This window comes from Lutra lutra, chromosome 6, assembly GCF_902655055.1.
Source record: "Lutra lutra chromosome 6, mLutLut1.2, whole genome shotgun sequence".
Lineage (NCBI taxonomy): Eukaryota > Metazoa > Chordata > Mammalia > Carnivora > Mustelidae > Lutra > Lutra lutra.
In genome coordinates this window covers 132,850,628-132,860,761 of record NC_062283.1, presented here as the reverse complement: position 1 = coordinate 132,860,761, position 10,134 = coordinate 132,850,628, and positions in this window count along the sequence as shown.

Below are 10,134 nucleotides of genomic sequence, written 5' to 3'. Positions count from 1 at the left end.
CGCTAAACAAGAAGGTTTGCCAATGAATTGCAAAGAACACGGGTTCATGTATGGTACCTAGATGTCTACTGGGCGGTAAAGTGAATGTCTGTTTATAAAAACAGGAAAAGGGAAACCACTAGTTTGCCTGAGGTCATCATTACCTGAAGTGAGAAGGTCACCAGCATCCTTAGTGCTATAGCGTCTGAGACCTGGTGGGACTCTCTTGGTTAAGGGGACACCATCATTAAGGATTCCAACAATTATAAGTAAAATGACGTCAGCAATTATTTCTCTGAAATCGTTCCAGTTTGCAAGGGTTTAATAATGTGAGGCTATGACCCTTCCTCCCTTCAGAGACCTGTCCTGAGCTCTCAGCCACTGTTCCCACCCCAGGTGAATGACGAGGGAAGGTCCCTGCTGTTCCCACAAATAGTCATTAAAGTGTTACAGCTGGTAACAGTGGTAGCAAAAAGACAAAACAAAAGTACACACACACACACACACACACACACACACACACAACACCTGGCCAGGTGATGAAAGCTTGACCCTTGAAGTTTCTATGCAATCTGATGACCACAGACATCAAAGGAATTTAACAACTATTTTAGAACACCGACCCAAAGATTAACACTTGGTTTATTTAGACATTATCCCTGTCCTTGTGCATTCATCTGCGGATATTTCGGGGGAGGATGTGGGATGAGGCTGACTCAGTTAAAAAAATAACCTCTTGGCCACAAGGCTTTATTCAGACCGAAACTGACTTTAGGGAAGAGGTATGCCAAATGCAAGGTGAGATTCTTATCCAATGTTTAGTAACTAACTTAGAATTTGAAATGTAATTTTTTTTAATCTTATGTCTCTTTCTCTTTTTTTAAGATTTTACTTATTTATTTGACAGAGATCACAAGTGGGCAGAGAGATAGGCAGAGAGAGGAGGAAGCAGGCTCCCTGTTGAGCAGAGAGCGTGATGTGGGGCTCAATCCCAGGACCCTGAGATCACGACCCGAGCCAAAGGCAGAGGCCCTAACCCACTGAGCCACCCAGGCGCCCGTGAAATGTAATTTTTAATTTCAGGGACCAAATGTACATATGCCTCATTAGTTCAACTTAACCTCTATCATCCGGTGGCATCTCGGTGTATGGCTACGGTCTAACTATTAGACTAGCTATGTCTCAGTTCAGTACTCAGAAAAATGATGCTTGTAGATACTCTTTTCTTTTTTCCTCTTAAATAAATCACCTATTTAAAGATTGAATTTTTCCTCCGTCTTCTCAGCAAGGGAGGGAAGCCCTCCGCTCTGAGCATTCCAGACCTTGTCTCATGATGTTTTGCCAAGAGCGTTTTTCTTCACCTCAGCCACTTCATTAACCACCTCTACCACTTTGCCAAACACCCCATTGTCACCGTCACCTTTGCCAAAGGGACTGCAAAGTCCTGTGATCATTGGGAAATGATCCAGAAAGAGTTTCTCAAAACACAGGATCTTTCTGTTTTTTCCTAATGAACCAAGAAGAATCAGTGAGCCCCACCTCCTCGTGGTGAGTGAAAAGAGAAGGAAGGTCAGACTGTGGGAAAATACCACAAAGAAGAAATGCCTCTCCTGCCGAAGAATTATGAGCTCCTTTTCACAATAAATAGCTCTGTATGAGCCCACCAACCAAATAAACAAAAAGAAGAACCAGAAAGGAAGAAAGAAAGCACTGAAATAAATTTAATTCTTGAATCATTTCCTTCTGGAACTATCTGGAATTTTCAATCTGAAAAGGACCCTAGAAACCACGCACCTCTGCAGTGTAGTTTTTGGCATGGGAATCGTGGGACCCACCGAAACCACGGCTTGTTTAAGTTCACCCTAGGACTAGAACCCAGATAGCCTGGTGCCTAGTCTGCTGACATATATCTGGCAAACCTAGAAAGCTTTCTGGCTTTTGAGGGTAAATTTGTTCCACAAATGACCCAGTATCTCCCGGAGGTAAACTGAGCCACATGAACGCAGGAGGCCTGAGGGAAGTCGTCCCTCTGTCCTCTGGTGGCTGGAGGATTAAACGATTGTGTTGCAACTTGTTCTAGGGGAGACTCTTTGGGGAATTAATTACTGCTGTGATTAGCTGGAGTGTGACTTCTCGTGAAGTCGTTTTGGCATATTTATTTATTTCACACTAGTATTATATAAAACTGAAGCACAATTTAAAAGATCTTGGCACCTTCCCGAAGCTTACAGATAAAATCTGCCATTAGATCAATTTTGGTTGAGTTTTATCTGGCCAAACTCCGCAGCGAGGACAATGAAAAATGCTTTTACTTCGAAATCCTGTAACAGTCATCTTTCCCCGCCGTACTTCTCATTTGACAAGAGCGGCAACTTGTTGGAATAATGCGTCGCTGTTTGGAAAAACTGCATAACCTTTCAGGTGAAGAAACGAGAAAGGTATGGGTCCTGATCACTCTCCTTTGAGTCAGGGTGAGAGGGGCTGCAGGAAAGGTCCCTTTTATCAGGAGGCACACGGACACCACCCAAGAGCCAAGCCCAGTCAACAGAGCTGGCATCTGGGGAGGCCTTGTACCCAGCAAGGATAGCATGTTCCTAACTCCATACTGATTTGTTCCATTTTCTATTGGGAAAAGCTTTCAGATAGAATCCCAGGGGGCGCCTGGGTAGTTCAGTGGGTTAAGCCTCTGCCTTCAGCTCTGGTCGTGATCCCAGAGTCCTGGGATCAAGCCCTTCCTTGGGAATCTCTGCTCAGCGGGGGGCCTGCTTCCCCCTTCCCCTCTGTCTGCCTCTCTGCCTACTTATGATCTCTCTCTCTCTATCAAATAAATAAATAAAATCTTAAAAAAAAAAAAAAAGAATCCTAGGATACCTGGTGGGAGCTGGGACGCTGTCACGGACCCTGGGCACCCAGACTGCCAACTCACCCACATGGGCCACAGCCCCTCCATCTGTGATTGGGCATTTGCTCCCAAGTCTTCCGCCTCAAGGCAAACAGGTGGGACCTGGGAGAGGGACACTCAGCGTAGCTGAGCTCCCTGTTTCACCTCTCAAGGAGCATGTGAGCGTGGGTCCAGGTCATACCCCCGGGGGTGTTCAGGAAATGATACTAGAGCCTCAACTAAAACGAGGAGAGGCTCTTGGACCAAAGTGTGCCTGGGTCAAGGTGACCATGTGCCGGGCCTGCCTGCTCTTTTCTAGAAACACTCGTATGGAAGGAATAAGTAACTGCAGCCCCCAGATCTCCCAGCACTTGCAACTGAAACCACGAGGGCACACACTTCTTGTCCCTTGCCTGACCTCCCCGTGCTCTGTGCACCAGGAAGGCACTGATGGTAGGCGGCAGCTGGGGAAAGGGGGGCGGGGTGCGGAGGACGAAAGAGAGAACTCGTGCCTGATGGATCCCATTAGGCTTAGTGTGCAAAGCAAGTTGAGATGGAGTCGCTGCTCTGGTATGCGTCCAAACTGCTGTTCTATTTTTAGCCTCTCCCGCGTGCTGCTTCGCCCCGCGCTCGCCCGGCACGGAGCGCCCCGGCACCTGGATCGGCAGCAAAACATGGAACCGAGCCACTCGTTTGTAAAACTGGAAGGAAGGAGGCCACTGATGCGGGGCTTGTTTATGGCTGGCGGGGACGAGGGACCTGGAATGGTAGTGAGGATGGCTCCCGGAGGCAGGCCTGCGTGGCGAGCTGCGAGTTCAAAGGAGAAGGGAGCCTCAGTCCTGCGCCGCGCAAATGTAAACCGTGGATAGAGGCAAGGAGAAATCAATTATGCTGTCGCCGGCTTGCATGTCGTTGTGTTGGAGTTGTTAGAAAAGGTAGGACAAGGACCAGACCTCAAAAGGAAACAAAGCCACATGGCCTTGAAGTATAACGAGTTTGCCATGGCAACTGATGGAAATGAGCCTCCCGGGCACCGAGCAGGTGTGCTATCTTACAGAATAAACATACTTCTCTCACTCCCTGGTTTTTATAATAAAACCTGTGTTTGGATTACTTTCCCCTCCTCTTTGTTACCGGGAGAAGTTGGCTGGGGCTCAATCAGCCCAAGGCTCTAGTGAGGGAAATGTAATCGCTGTTATCAAAAGGGCTGCTTTAGAACAAGCTGGCGTGGGGCTCGGCGGCCTGCCTCGTCGCTCAGCAGCAGCTGGGCGGCGCGTACCTGCCTGGCCTTTGCCACCTTGCGGGCGACGCCCTGCACAGAAGGCCGCTTGTCCCTGCGCGCATCCAGGTGGAACGGGGAGGCCACACTCTCAGGCTGGTGGGGGTCAAAAGCAGCATTCTTCCGAGGAGAGGAGAAAGGCGTGTAGGTGAGGCTGGGAACCGACTGATTTTCAGCATCCTGTGTTATCTGGGATATGGGCCAAGGGTTCCTTGAGTTCAGGGATTAACTGATTCTATCTTCCAATCTGTTGTTATCTGCAAAGTTCAGTTACTCAGAAACTTACAGAGAGCAGCCACATCCCTGAGCTTTAAATCCCTCTCAGATGGGTTCTGCAGTGGGAAAGTCTCACGTTCAAAATGTGCAAAAAATGTGGAGATTTTATAAAATCCTCCCAAGCTAGAAAGAGAAGTCTCCCATTTTTGTGGTTACAACACTGAAAGTAATGATCAACTAGGATAGTCCTATTTTCATTGTTCTCACTTTGTGGCCAAAAGAAAATGTCTCCCATTCTAGCTTCAAATTGGTTTTCAAAACAGGATGCTCATTCACAATAAACTCCAAGGGCACAGGACAATTCTAAACCAGGTTGGGACAAAAGAGCTGCACTGGGGACAACTTGTGCAGTCACCTCCCTGAGCAACCATCCAGTGGTGCTTACTATTCAGCAGCACCAACCTCCCTCCCTGCTCCTGTCCATGCCCCTGCGTTCCTCCCCCAGGATGCCCAGCACCAGTGCTCCTGATCCACTGTCAACCTCTAGCCCCCTGGGCAGTGCCCTAGAGGCCCCTTCACTTGTCATCTTACCTTTGACCTTAATAAATAAAAAATGAATGTCTGAAGAAATAACTTAAGCTCTGGTATCCACACTGGAAAAAGTCTCATGCACTAACCCTCCCAGGCAAAAGAGTATTACCAAGTTCAGGCACTCAACCAGGCTGGGAGGTGACTGAAGTGGGGGTTCCACACTGGGTGGACAGGACATTCCTACATCCAGGTTTTTAAAATTCAAGATTCTAAACTATGGTCTTTGGATACCAACATACAGTTCTTCGTCAAAAAGGCTCTTGGAGGGGCGCCTGGGTGGCTCAGTGGGTTAAAGCCTCTGCCTTCAGCTCAGGTCATGATCCCAGGGTCCTGGGATCGAGCCCCGCGTCGGGCTCTTCGCTCAGTGGGGATCCTGCTTCCTCCTCTCTCTCTGCCTGCCTCTCTGCCTACTTGTGATCTCGGTCTGTCAAATAAATAAATAAAATCTTAAAAAAAAAAAAAAAAGGCTCTTGGAAGCAGAAGTCCCAGGGCCACCATGAAGGTTTTGGTTCCATCATGCTACCATTTCCAATGAGATGCGTATTCAAAGCTAATTCCAGAAGGGTCACCCAGTGGGAGCTAAGCAGTAGCTAGAGATCAACAACCAATCTACAGTTAGTTATTAAATGCCTACTGTGTGCAAGGTCCTATGTTTGGCACAAAGGTGAGTGATACATGACTCTTGCCTTCAAATTATTTAAAATCTAAGACATGGCGGCAGGGTGGTGGTGGGGTGCCTGTGTGGCTCAGTTGAGCATCTGACTCTTGGGTGGTGGGACTGAAGCCTGCATCAGGCTCCGCGCTCAGCACCTCTCCCTGCTCGCTCGCTCTCCAAAATGAATAAATAAATAAATAAATCTAGGACATAGATAAAATTATTTAAAATCTAGGATGGGGGGTACCTGGGTGGCTCAGTGGGTTAAAGCCTCTGCTTTCGGCTCAGGTCATGATCCCAGAGTCCTGGGATCGAGCCCCGCATCGGACTCTCGGCTTGGCAGGGAGCCTGCTTCCTCCTCTCTCTCTCTGCCTGCCTCTCTGCCTACTTGTAATCTCTGTCTGTCAAATAAAATAAATAAAATCTTTAAAAAAAAAAATCTAGGATGGGACGTGACACGTGAGAAGACCAAGTCAAGGCAGTACATGGTAAATGCTGAACGATGGAGCCACTGTTCCCTTTCCCCTGACCCTCGCTATGACCCAGCACTCAGCTCACATCTATGCCGTTTCCAGGTGTCTCCAACAAGCAGACTGGACATTTTCCTAACAAACAGAAGGCTTGCTCATTCCTCCTCCCCGCACACACCCTTTTGATTATAATATTCAACATCCCTATAAGCCACCATGTGGGTGAGATCCAAGATTAGGAGACACAATGTAAGAAACGGGAAAGTATGGAAAAGCACTGCAGAGTATATGTATTAAACTAATAAATGAGGGCACCGGGGGGGCGGGCTCCGTAGGTTAAGCATCTGCCTTCGGCTCAGGTCATGATCCCAGGGTCCTGGGATGTAGCCCCGTGTCGGGCTCCCTACTCAGAGATGAACCTGCTTCTCCCTCTCCCGCCCCCCCCCCATTTGTGCTCTCTCTCACTCTCAAATAAATAAAATCTTTTAAAAAATAAAAAATAAACCAATAAATGCCAATGCAATCTGCAAGGTATACACCAGCTCTCTCTAAAGGCCGCCTACGTCCATCCCACAAGAAGGGCCAGACCATACTGCAGTGAAAGGGAAGGGAAGGATGTGTTTTTCGCACTGTACCCTCCAGTGATCTGGAAGGCAGAGCCCTGGCCGGTGCTGGGATCCACTGGGAGAGAGCAGATGGGTTTCTCGACTCTGCTAAGTAGGGAGTGGGGAATGCTGGAAGTTGAACCTGCCAGCCGTTTGGCAAATCAAATAACTAAGTAGGGAAGCAGAAAATGATAATTTGCTGGAAGGGGCAAGGGAACTCTCTCCATGAATGAATATTGGCATTGTCCAATCTCCCCAAGCAAAGTATGTGGCAGAGAGCACTGACCACGCTGAGTCTGTCTGGACAAGTTTAACAAGCATCTTAACAAGTTTCTCGTTTGCGCAGATGGAGCAGCTTTGTAATCGGACGAACCTGAGTGTGGGTCCCAGTTCGCTTACTAACAAGTTGCGTGACCTTGGGCAAGTTACTTTCTCTCAGAGTTTCAGCTCTAAAATGAAGACGACAGAACCAACTCCCAGGAAGACTGTCAGGATAAGGTAAGACGGATGACATGAATCTTCTAGAATAGTGCCCGGCAGGTACTCAGTTCTCAGTAAATGTTCCTTTCTTGCCCTTTCCTTCTTGCTTTTTCCCTCTTAGCCAGTGATTACTTGTGAGGACTTTGAATATTTTCTTATTTCTGAGAAGTAAAATAGCAAATCCTAACAACAACAAAAAATCTTTCATTTTAAAAATGAAGCCTCAGGAGAGTCAACACATGAGCTTTTAAGCTAAAAACACCTCCATCTAGTTTTCCAAAGGAGATCATCAGCATTTGTTTGTTTTCTTACTAAGGCCTGGACCACAGTCGACTCAGAACAATCACAGCCCCTGGACACAGCCTTCTTCCCATGGTCAGGTCACGAAGGAGCAAGAGTTTCAGCAGCACGGGCTAGGATGATTAAAGGTGTAACTTATCAAACTTGGCAATGATGTTTGACATTAAAGGAAACTAACTTTAGAGATTCACAATGGGGCCTCAAAAATAGGATAATGGATTTGAAACTATTTGAAAAGTAATTTGAAAGGGAGTATTGTGTTCATATTATACCTATTATTAAAAAGGAAATTTTGAATTCAGGTTGGGAACACTGCTATGCTCTCCCCGGCTCTGCTCTTTCAAGAAACAAGGTATCACTGTCACCTCCAAAACAGCTCACTCCAAGCTCTCTAGCCACGAAGGAAAAGGGGGGAGGGTTGGTTAAGCAGACATTTCAATTGAAAGAGAGTTGCCATATTGATTAGTGTTTCTCAGACTTTTTTTTCCCCCCAACGGAAAAAGTTCTCTTGAAATTTCCCCCATGTTGGCTTAAGGAATTCTCATTATATCATTCCTTAAATATGTACCAATGTATGATTAAGTATAAATGCTCATAGCGTATACTCTTAGCTTGCTAAAAGCTATACAAATACAAAATGAAAAAGTTCTAGAGACCCACTGCACAACAGTGTGAGTATACTCAACACTACAAACTGTACACTTAAAATTGGTTAAGATGGTGAATTTTATGGTGTGTGGTTTTGCAATTTAAAAAAACTATAAGGGGTGACTGGGTGACTCTGCCAGCTAAGCCTCTGCCTTCAGCTCAGGTCATGATCCTGGGGTCCTGGGATCGAGCCCCACATCGGGCTTCCTGCTCAGTAGGGAGTCAGCTTCTCCCTCTCTCTCTGCTGTTCCCCCTGCTTGTGCTGTGTGTGTGTGTGTGTGTGTGTTGTGTGTCTCCATCTCTCACATGCAATGCTCTCTGTCAAAAAATAAATAAAATCTTTAAAAATAAATAAACTGTAAGAACAAATCAAATTTACAAATTAAATAAAAATGACATGAGCAGATAAATTCAAATAAAAAACAATAATTTAGTGTAAAAGTGGTAACATTTTACTGAGACTAAATAGCCAGTGTTGGGTTTACTTTATCCGTGTCATTACAAAAGCAAATGAAGATGCTTTTTTGCATTTTATCTTTCAGTTGTTGACTTAAATATTTGATGGTGAAAGTGAGGGACAGTCTTTGACTCACAATCATTATCATTATAATTTTTCTTTCCATCAGGTTACTCATTTGAAACTATCAGTTGATTATTTTAATTGGTCCAACTGATTTAAAAAAGGGTTCACTCCAAAATATAATATTGATAAATCATTTTTTTAGAACGCTCCTTACAAAAAACTCTTCATGGAGAATATTTGCAAGCTGGTATGTCAAACAAACATAGAATCAAACCAACACATCTGCTTATAATCTGAATTAAGTGATTGCTTTGCCTAGTTTCTTTTGAATTCAGCCTATGTTACCATGAGACCTGTAATGACTCAATTTTTTCTCCATATTTCTCTCTTTGAACTACTGTAAAACTTCATTTATGCTGGTGCCATGATTCCTTTGGCCTTCACTTTGCATGAACACGTCATCTGTGTGTTAAGTCATCTTTTCTCATTAGCCTGTGACAATTAAAGTAGCATGGCTATTTTTATGATGGAAAATCAAAACCAATTTATTAAATACATTAAGACACTAAACGTAATTGCATCTTATCACTGAAAAAGAGGAACTTTAGCTTTCTAATTGATAAGATAATTCACTATGATTTCCATCAAATAGAAAGCAAGATAGTTTTCGTTATTTTGATGCCAGGAATGCCAATCTAAAGATTACCAACACATTAAAAGTCGAATATTGCCACATTAACGGTCACGTGGAGCCCACCCAATTTTAAACACAAAGCACCAACAAGAGTGTGGCTATAAAACAAACATCCCAGTTGAACCAAATAAGCTTATATTTTATTGTATAAATGCTTTTAGACTATTGTTGAAATGAAAACAGTATTTGATGGACCATCAATAATATATACAGAGACTTCTATAGTTTGAGGAAAAACCGATATAGTGAGAGATAATACAAATCTTTGGAGAATTAGAACACCAGAAAATTGGGGTAAGGAGGGCATCTGCATGAGAGGAAGGCCTGGTGCAGGGTGTTGGGTGTTGGTGAAGAGGGTTGGCTTGGCTCAGTGTCACAACCAAAAAAGTAGGCTGAGTGGATGGCTCAGGGAAGGTTGCTGGATCCCAGGTGGGTTGAGGATTGGGCATGGGTGGGGGAGGCAGCCCACCTGGGGCTTCAGAGCCCACATGGGGCAAGGGGATTGTTCTTACAAAGGGATAGCCTCCTGTGTGGGGTGTCTGAATCCAGGCAGCGTGAAGAGGGCGTCCCTGCAGAGAGGTAACTCCGTAGAGGATTTCAGAGCCCAGGAGAGATGAGCGGGGTATCTGTGTGGGAAGGTGGTCCAGCATGGGTTGTTACAGCCAAAGCAGGTGTGCTAGCTCATAGCATCCAACAAGAAGAACATAGCATCACTTCTGTGGTGTTCTTGACAGAGACATAGAACTTAATCATGAGAAAACATCAAACACAAATGGAGGGACATTCTACAAAATAACTGGTCTCTATTCTTTA